The following is a 10,593-nucleotide window of genomic DNA, read 5'->3' as shown; positions in this document are numbered from 1 at the left end:
TTTAAAGTCAGGGAAGAGATAATCCATACAGCTGCCCAAAGCAAAGTGGAATTGATAGATAATGTCAAGATTTTGAAGCCTGGTGGTCATTTAGTGCCTCTAGGGGAAATGCAGCGAAGATCATGAGAAGCCCCAAGTCTCCTTTGGGCTTTTACCTTTTAGTATCACTGTTAGAGGGCAGGATTGTATAAAGCTGGAATTCCCAGTATCATTTAAAATGGAATTTGCTTGTACACAGCACCTGACGATAGTTCAATGTCCTAAATATTTTCACTCCAACTTGGCCTGAAATTCTATCCAACAGTCACTACAAACTGGGGTCTTGTTTTTATATGACTACTACCTAAATGAATATATTACCTCTAATATGTTTCACCTTCCAGTAGATAAATTAAATGTTCTGAGGTTAGTTTTCAAAGGAAAGTGCCAGCATCTAAAATAATGAGTTCTAGTTTGGTTTCATTTGGGACTAAGGGGAGCTAGAACTATTGCTGGGCCCAACTGTATTAGGGAGACGCCTAAGCTGCTCTGATAAGGATACTCATAAAACAGAGGCTTAAAAATACAAATGTAATTTTCTCTGACTAGAATCCCAAAAGTGACCCTGCTGCAACTCATGGGAAGGGAAAAGTATAAAGAATTCACATACCCAATACTTTAAGACCCATAGCTGGAAGTGTCACTTTCATTTCTAGTAACATTCCGTTAGTGAAAATGTAGCTAAAGGACCACATCTAGCTGTAAGGGAGTCCGAGAAATATGGTCTCTAGCTGAGCAACCACATGCCCAGCGGCAACTCTACAATGGAAGAATGGGAGAAATATTTTTTTGACAGCTAGCTATTTCTCCCATCAGCTAACGGGAACATGAGGGTGGTGGTCCACGGGGAAAGTCTTGGATGATTACTAGGGGTATGTTCAAATAAGAAACAAACAAACGAAAACTCAGTTTTCAGTAACATACTGCCCTGTTGATGCCAATTTTATATTTGGCTTATATCAATATTGAAATGGCAACTTATGCAGTGGATAACTACTTAAAGCCTTTTTATAACTACATCAGAGAATCGAATTGAGAAACCCTGTCACGGCGCCATGTACAAAAGCATTTTTGTTTGTTCTATATAAAAGAGGTGTAAGGCAAGGCATGCTAGAGCAAAAAGTCAACTCCCATGTGTGAAGTGTGTTCCTTAATAAATACCATGTCATGAACTGTCATATTTTAAGTCTACTTCTAAATATAACTTTCTGTTACTCTACGAATTCAGTGGCACTTGATCTTTTCAGAAATGTAGTTGCCTAGCATCTTCTGGTTTTTTTCTGTGACCCTCTCTTAGCTCTCACAAAAGTGGAATATACATATAACTTTAAACAAAATAAAATATTTAGTCATTTCAATTTTTACTCAATTATTTTTGCCTTTCTAATATTATTTAAAACCACAGGGCAATACTAAATTACAACATATGTATTTCTACAAATATTTGCTGGCCTACCATCTACAAGCCCTGTTTTGGGCACAGAGGATGAAAAAAGAAAAAAAATGGATGATGGGAATCCTGCCTTTAGTCCAATCATGGTCAGCCTTTTTAGGGGGGGAAGTAAAGAAGGTTTACTTGTGCCAAAATGCCAACTGCAAAAAAGGGAAATTCTCTAGTTAGTAATCCCAAATATATTTTCAAGTTCCTAAAATTAGATTTCTTGTTATTGACCATTTCTATTTTTTATTAGACAAGAATAAATTTTAAAAGTTTCCCTATTATAAGTAATAAGTTGATTTAACAAGTAATAAGTTTTAACCTGCACATGGTATGTGTGCTGGCTATTACCAAGATGCCAACTAGAATACACCTATGTGGGGGAGCCTGGGTGGCTCAGTCGTTAGGCGTCTGCATTCTGCTCAGGTCGTGATCCCAGGGTCCTGGGATCCAGCCCCGCATCGGGCTCCTTGCTGGGGCGGGGGGAGCCTGCTTCTCCCTCTCCCACTTCCCCTGCTTGTGTTCCCTCTCACTGTGTCTCTCCTTGTCAAATAAATAAAATCTTAAAAAAAAAAAAAAAAAAGAATACGTCTAATGTGGCAGATGGATGAAGCATAAAGCTCAGAACCAAAGTATGCTAAAAGCTTATGCTTTTATTGTGAAAACTTATAATTCTTCATATTAGGAAATACAGTCAGTCATAGCAGGGAGGTTCATTCTGAAGTTTAAAAAGTTGACTCCTAGCGCTCCTTGCGCCAGCCCCTGGGCTCTTGCGTGGTCCTTCCACCAGCGCCGCTGTGGCTGTGGCCCTGAGGGAGATCTTGCCCCTCCAGGTCAGCCAGCACAGCAACCAGATCCGCGCCAAATTCGGAGGGTGATCAGCGACGAGCATGGCATCGACCCTACCAGCATTTACCACGGCGACAGCGACCCGAAGCTAGAGCAGATCAACGTGTACTACAAGGAGGCCACCGGTGGCAAGCTCGTGCCCTGCACTGTCGTTAGGCACTGTGCTTGTGGACCTGAAGCTGGGCACTATGGACTCTGTGCACTTGGGACCCTTTGGGCAAATCTTCAGGCCAGATAACTTGGTTTCTGGTCTGAGTTATGCTGGGAACAAGTGGGCCAAGGGGCACTACACAGAAGGTGAAGAGCTGGTCGACTTGGGGCTGGATGTTGTGAGGAAGGAAGCTGAAAGCTGTGACTGCCTGCAGGGCTTCCAGCTGACCCACTCCCTGGGTAGGTGGACTGAGCCCCCTGGGATGGGTACCCTTCTCATCAGCAAGATCCGGGAGGAATGCCCAGACAGGATCACGAACACATTCAGTGTGGCGCCCTCACGCAAGGTGTCGGACACGGTGGTGGAGCCCTATGATGCCACCCTTTCAGTCCACCAGCTCGTAGAAAACACAAAGGAAACCTATTGCACTGATAACGAGACCGCCCTCACGCAAGGTGTCAGACATGGTGGTGGAGCCCTATGATGCCACCCTTTCGGTCCACCAGCTCGTAGAAAACACAAAGGAAACCTATTACACTGATAACAAGACCCCCTATGATATCTGCTTTGGAACCCTAAAACTGACCACACCCACCTATGAGGACCTCAACTCCATGGTGTCAGCCACCAAGAGTGGGGTCACCACTTGCCTGCACTTTCCTGGGCAGCTCAATACTGACCTGCACAAGCTGGCTGTCAATATGGTCCTCTTTCCCTGCCTGCACTTCTGCACGCTGGGCTTCGCCCCAGTGACCAGCCGAGGCAGCCAACAGTACTGGGCCCTGATGGTGCCTGAGCTCACCCAGCAGATGTTCAACACCAAGAACATGACGGCCGCTACCTGACTGTGCCTGCAGCATTCAGGGGCTACATGTCCACAAAGGTGGACAAGCAGATGCTGAACGTCCAAGACAAGAACTGCTGCATCTACTTCGTTGAGCGGATCCTCAACAACGTAAAGACAGCCGTCTGTGACATACCACACCAGGGGCTAAAAATGTCTACCACCTTCAGGAGCAATAGCACGGCCATCCAGGAACTGTTCAAGTGGATCTCAGAGTAGTTCACAGCCAAGTTCAGGTGCAAGGCCTTCCTGCTCTGGTACACGGGCAGGGGCACCTGCGCTGGTACTCGGGCAAGGGCACAGACGAGATGGAGTTCACCGAGGCCAACAGCAACATGAATGACCTGGTGTCCGAGTACCAGCAGTGCCAGCAGTGCCAGCAGTGCCAGCAGTGCCAGCAGTGCCAGGAGTACCAGCAATACCAGCAGCGCCAGCAGTGCCAGGAGTACCAGCAGTACCAACAGCGCCAGCAGTGCCAGGAGTACCAGCAGTACCAACAGTACCAGCAGTACCAGCAGTACCAGCAGTACCAGGAGTACCAGCAGTGCCAGCAGTGCCAGCAGTGCCAGCAGTGCCAGGAGTACCAGCAGTACCAGCAGTGCCAGCAGTGCCAGCAGTACCAGGAGTACCAGCAGTGCCAGGAGTACCAGCAGTACCAGCAGTACCAACAGTGCCAGCAGTGCCAGGAGTACCAGCAGTACCAGCAGTGCCAGGAGTACCAGGAGTACCAGCAGTACCAGCAGTACCAACAGTGCCAGCAGTACCAGCAGTGCCAGCAGTGCCAGCAGTACCAGGAGTACCAGGAGTACCAGGAGTACCAGCAGTGCCAGGAGTACCAGCAGTACCAGCAGTGCCAGCAGTGCCAGGAGTACCAGCAGTACCAGCAGTACCAGCAGTGCCAGCAGTGCCAGGAGTACCAGAAGTACCAGCAGTACCAGCAGTGCCAGGAGTACCAGCAGTACCAGCAGTGCCAGGAGTACCAGCAGTACCAACAGTACCAGCAGTACCAGCAGTACCAGCAGTGCCAGGAGTACCAGCAGTACCAACAGTACCAGCAGTACCAGCAGTACCAGCAGTACCAGGAGTACCAGCAGTGCCAGCAGTGCCAGCAGTGCCAGCAGTGCCAGGAGTACCAGCAGTACCAGCAGTGCCAGCAGTGCCAGCAGTACCAGGAGTGCCAGCAGTGCCAGGAGTACCAGCAGTACCAGCAGTACCAACAGTGCCAGCAGTGCCAGGAGTACCAGCAGTACCAGCAGTGCCAGGAGTACCAGGAGTACCAGCAGTACCAGCAGTACCAACAGTGCCAGCAGTACCAGCAGTGCCAGCAGTGCCAGCAGTACCAGGAGTACCAGGAGTACCAGCAGTGCCAGGAGTGCCAGCAGTACCAGCAGTGCCAGCAGTGCCAGGAGTACCAGCAGTACCAGCAGTGCCAGCAGTGCCAGCAGTGCCAGGAGTACCAGAAGTACCAGCAGTACCAGCAGTGCCAGGAGTACCAGCAGTACCAGCAGTGCCAGGAGTACCAGCAGTACCAACAGTACCAGCAGTACCAGCAGTACCAGCAGTGCCAGGAGTACCAGCAGTACCAGCAGTACCAGCAGTACCAGCAGTGCCAGCAGTACCAACAGTGCCAGCAGTGTCAGCAGTACCAGCAGTGCCAGCAGTGCCAGCAGTGCCAGGAGTACCAGCAGTACCAGGAGTACCAGCAGTACCAGCAGTACCAACAGTACCAGCAGTGCCAGCAGTACCAGGACGCCAGGGCCGAGGAGGAGGGTGAGTTTGAGGAAGAGGTGGCCTAGAGCCCGGTAAAGTGTGTGGAAGATGTGTGAACTCTTTATTCACTCACCATCTGTTTTCTGATGGCCATGTCTCTCTATGCACTTGCTCTTTTTCCTGTCTTGACGCCACATCCTGTACGGAGGCCGCCATTAAAGCATTTATATAGTGAGAAAAAAAAGTCAATCTTCTTATCTTCTTAACTTGAAAATAATTCTAATGGCAATTAAACTCTTACCAAAAGAAATAAAAAATAAAGAAGAATCAGTGTAGAAGAGTTCTTTAAAGACCATCAACTTTAATATCTCTGGACTTTAGACAGGAGTCAATTTTATTTTTTTCAAGATTTTGTTTATTTGACAGAGAGAGAGAGCACAAGCAGGGAGCAACAGGAAGAGGGAGAAGGAGAAGCAGGCTCTCCACCCAGTAGAGAGCCAGACATGGGGCTCAATCCCAGGACCCCGGGAACATGACCTGAGCCCAAGGCAGATGCTTAACCGACTGAGCCACCCAGGCGCCCCATTTTTTTTTTAAGATTTAATTTAAGGAGTCAATTTTAAACATCTATAACATATTTTTGCGGACTACTGTATTGTTGAATATCTAAAGAGATATTCCTGTAGACATCTGTTCAATGTTTTCCTACCTTAAAGTCTTCCATAGCCTCAAGACATAGTGTTATCTATCTTCCTCCTCAATGTCCTGGTCCTAGATACTCCTTATAGGATAATTTTAAGTTCGGTCCAAAACCATCACACACAAAAGCACTATGACATCACAAGTTAATTCAAAAACACATCACTAGCATGCTTGTTAGTGTCAAAACTGTCTCTAAAGAAACACAAGATTACATGAGCCTGCCTCATTTTGTTCCAAAATATTTGCTGATGATAAAAAGAAAAAAAAAATGTGATTGTCAAGTTAATAACATACTGAAAAAGTTACAGTTAGAAAGACCAACTCTGTTGTCCCTGAGAAAAGTGTGGAACCTAGGAGAAGAGCCTAATGAGAGGTTTTTGTTATTAACAGAGTGGGAGTGAAGGCTTTAAAGTTCTACTTAGCTTCCTCTATGAGAAGTGCCTATCTAAATACAGAAACCACATGGAAACAGATGGCTTGGAATGTTCCAGCCTATTTGACTATATAAATGTATATGGATCCTCCTCTGTCACCAAGACCATCAGCGTAAACAACTGGTAGTTTACAGACTATATAATCCATTTCCGCTTGGAAAAAAGCTCTCCTGGCTCTTTTTAGACAGTCTCTTACATAAGGTACTAAAATTTACCCTATCAAATAAGTTAACACACATAGCAAAATGCTTTTTTATTTCCATGGAGAAAATTAAATCCTCTGGAGTTTGTGGCTAAGAATCTCATGTATCGTAGAGTATCTTTATGTTTTCCCACTTCCAAGTATTTTTTTCTCATCCCCATTTCCCCACCCCTCCCTCAACAGTTAAGACTAAAAACCTGAAGCACTTTTTTATTCTGGCCTTCATCTTAGAAGACCATTTCTTTGCACCAAGCTGATAATTAGAAGTTTTTGGATATTTTCTGGTTGGAGTACTGGGTGATTAGTCCATTGAAATGTGTTTCCACAGCCTTCTTTTGTAGTTCTCTATTGCTTTGCATCTTTTTTTTTTTTTTAAATGTTTGTCTGAATTGAACTATAGTTACCATCTGCTGTTTCAGGCTCTCAAATGATCTGAAACCTTTAAATTTTGTTAAATCATTCCTCACTATTGCTTCTCAGAGAAGAGAGCTGTTCTAATCTAAACTTTTGGGGACAAGTCAACAACACCCTTTTTTTTTTCTCTCACCTTTATCTCCACACATATAAGGATTCAGAACCTTTCCATAGCACCTTGTTGTCCATAGGCAACCACAGGTATAAAGCTTCACAAAAGGTGTTAAGTGGGAGGAAAGGGTAACATACCTTTGTGATAACACACAAAGTGATATCCCAGGTAATATAATCCCAGTGATATCCTAGGTAATATAATCTACTTCCAATACAGAGGCTTTTGTTCTAATCAGTCATTGACTCCTTCGTTCTTTCATTCATTCATTTTTTTATAAGTCTTTGAGTTATCGATTACTGCATAACAAATTCCCCCAAAGTTGGTGGCTCAAAACAGTAACAATTTATGATTTCTCACAATTCTGTGAATTGACTGGAATCACCTAGGCTGTTTTTCTGCTCCATCTGGTTTGGGTCACTCATGAAGCTTCATTCTGCCAAGGGCTTTGCTGGAATCAGAATCTCCAGGATGACCCCATTCTCATATTTGCTGGGGTGACTGGAATGGCTTAGGAGGGCTGAGCTTACCTCTCCAGCAGAGTATAAGATGTCTTACACAGAGGTTCACGGCTCCAAGAAAGCAAAGTAGAAACTGCCAGGCCCATTAACGGATAGGTCCAAAACAGACACAGCATTATTTCTTCTGCATTCTATTAACTGAAGGTCACAAATCCAGGCAGATTCAAGAAGAGGGCAATAGATTCCACTTCTTGATGAGAGGAATGGCATGCCTAGGCTTGGGAAGAATTTTTTTCCTAGACAAAATTCACATTCCTCACATATGCAAAACACACTCATCTACAAATAAGATCCCAAAATGTTATTTAATCATGGAATCAGGTGGCTTAAAGTACAAGATTTCATCATTTAAATTAGGTCCAAATATGCATGAGGCTTATCAGATACAATGCCTTTTAGCCTAAAAACCTTTGAACTTAAAAATACAAGTTATCCGACCCTTGCATAACCAGCATTCAATGGTGAGACACGGACGAAACAACTGTAATAGAGACTTGTGTTTACAAAGGAGAAGAATGGAAATCATAGTTCTGAGTTCATAGCAATTTCAAAACTACAACTGGGCAAACAAAAGCAAAGAAGGAAGGAATGAACAAACAGAGAAGAAAGAGGAGAGAATGGGTAGAGAAGGGAAGAAAAAGAAGAGGAGAAGAGAGAAATGAGAAACGAATAAAGTAAAATAAACTAAGAACATGTTTTCAGATCTCCCAATTTCACTAGGAGCAGAGAACATTTCTTGATTAGTCCCCAGTTTTGCTGACAATAGTTCCTTAATCCATTATTCTCAGTTGGCTTCACTGCCTAGGGACTTGGCACCTCCTTCTGAGATACCTTTCCTTTTCCATTTAAAAAAAAAAAAAAAAGACCATATTTTAATCTGTAAAGTTCTCTCAGCCTGCTTCCTGCCTGTATAACTTTAGAGCCCACAACCCTTTGGTCAGTTTAAATTGTGCTTTTGGGTCAGACTACATTGTGTGTTTTCTAGTAAAAGTCTCTTTAAAACTTTGTGAGTTTTCTATAAATATTTTTTAGTTTCAGGGTCCTGGGTGGCTCAGTCAGTGAAGCATCCGACTCTTGATTTTGACTCAGGTCATGATATCCTGGGTTGTTGGATCGAGCCCTATGTCAGGCTCCACAGTCAGTAGGGGAGTCCTCTTGAAGATTCTCTCCCTCTGCCCCTCCCCCGCTTCAAATAAAATAAATCTGTAAAAAGTTTTTTTTTGAGGGGTACCTGCGTGGCTCAGTCAGTTAAGTGTCTGCCTTCGGCTCAGGTCATGATCCCAGGGTTCTGGAATCAAGCCTTGCATTGGGTTCCTTGCTCAGTGGGGAAGCCTGCTTCTCCCTCTCCCTCTGCCTGCTGCTCCCCCTGCTTGTACTGTCTCTCTCTCTGTCAAATAAATAAATAAAATCTTAAAAAAAAATTTTTTTTGAGTCTCCTTGTTTTGGTTTTTGTTATGTTAGCATCTACTCTCAGATACTAATTTCTGTATCACTCAACATTCAATAAGGTAAGCAGAAGAATTAGACCTCACACAAATATGGGGAATACTTGGGTAGTGAAGACCCAAAGGTAAAGATGGAGGATCAAAAGAATTAGGTAGTTCTGAGAGGCTAAGCACATCCAGCTACTGAAACAAGACCATGGAAAGGTACCTAATAGAGAAGTCCATGGAAAGCTCTTGCTTTTCTGAATACCCATACAAGAAACTAGTGACAATATTGGAGTTGCTGTTGGTCATCAGGGTCATCAGTCAGATAGAAGAGCTAGACTCAAAGTAAGAGTTGAGAGAGGACAAGCTGGAGCCTGCCAATACCTCTGTGACTCTCTGTCACCACAACTAGCCATGACAATCTTCAGAGAACAATGGCTGCTTCTTAACTCATGTCCCAAATTTCATACAAGTTTCTATTTTGGCCAACTGTGACCTGGTACAGAGAAGGGTTTCTAAGAAATGGCATTCCCAATTTAAGCAACCATTCAGCACCGGAAGGAAGAGTAGGCATTGCTTCCAAAAATTACAGTGATGCCAGAAGAAGTCAATTGAAGTTTCCTTGATAAACCAATATGCAAGCAATGTACATCTTGACATTTCTACATTTCAGAAAGATCATTGAGAAACTATGTAGAATAGTAGCTCAGAGCTCAGATTTTAGAGTAAGATAATTTGGATTTTAATTCTAGACCTGTCACTTACTAGTAAAATGGCCTTGGGAAAGTTATTTAATTTCTCTAAATTTCCCACCCTAAAATATAGGCATAATAATAATGGTATTCATGTTGTAAAATAATGTGTTATTGATACAGGACTGGAATATATTAGGTACTTGGCTTTTCTTGGTTGGCATTATTGTCCTTGATATGATAAAATGTTTTAATCTTCTTAAAACACATTAAATTTTCAAATCAATTACCACAGTATCTAAGGGCTTGGAAAAAATGGGTATTTCCAAATATGAATATGGCTTTACCACTTGTGATGATTAATTTTGTGTGTCACCCTGACTGGCCATGGGGTGCCCAGATTAAACATTATTTCTGGGTGTGTCTATGAGGGTATTTCTGGATGAAATTAGTATTTGAATCAGGAGAATGAGTAGATTGCCTTCCCCAGTGTGGGTAGGTATTATCCAATCTATTGAAGGCCTGGATAGACAAAAGGCAGAGGAAGGAGGAAGTCATCCCTTTTTTTTTTTTTTTTTTTTTTTCCTGCCTTACTACCTGAGCTCGAACATCTTATCTCATCTTCTCCCGCCCTAAGACTGGGATTTACAGTATCAACCCTCCTGGTTCTCAGATCTTCGGACTCATAATAAATTATATCACTGACCCCTAGTTTGCAAACTGTGGGACTTCTCATCCTTCAGCATTGCTTAGTATCTTTCTCTCTCTCTGTCTCCTATTGGTTCTGATTCTCTAGAGATCCCTAATACACCATTTGATCCTTTGCCTTGATTGTTGATTCTTGCTTCATAATCAGATCAATTCTAGACTTTGCCCTGCCTGTCATTCAAATCCTCTCCCCAAAGTCTGTAAAGGAGTACAATGTAAACATTGAGCAGGAAAACATAGGTCTGCCTGCAAGCCTGCTAACTGTGAGAACCTTGGCAGTTGACTTGATCACACTTAGAATCAATTTCCTCATCTATAAAATAGGAAAAATATGATGCCTGGCTTTC

General features: G+C 43.6%; 1 pseudogene; it reads left to right on the top strand.

The window, feature by feature from the left end:
* Positions 1-2,283: 2,283 nt before the first annotated feature.
* Positions 2,284-5,117, top strand: LOC123834618 (tubulin beta-4B chain-like; annotated as a pseudogene).
* Positions 5,118-10,593: the final 5,476 nt, after the last annotated feature.

Source organism: Mirounga angustirostris, unplaced genomic scaffold (genome assembly GCF_029215605.1).
Source record: "Mirounga angustirostris isolate CCGP_5_RB_7025 unplaced genomic scaffold, mMirAng1.0.hap1 SCAF_1, whole genome shotgun sequence".
Lineage (NCBI taxonomy): Eukaryota > Metazoa > Chordata > Mammalia > Carnivora > Phocidae > Mirounga > Mirounga angustirostris.
The sequence above is the reverse complement of the archived record's forward strand: the minus strand, read 5'-3'. Positions and strand labels throughout refer to the sequence as shown.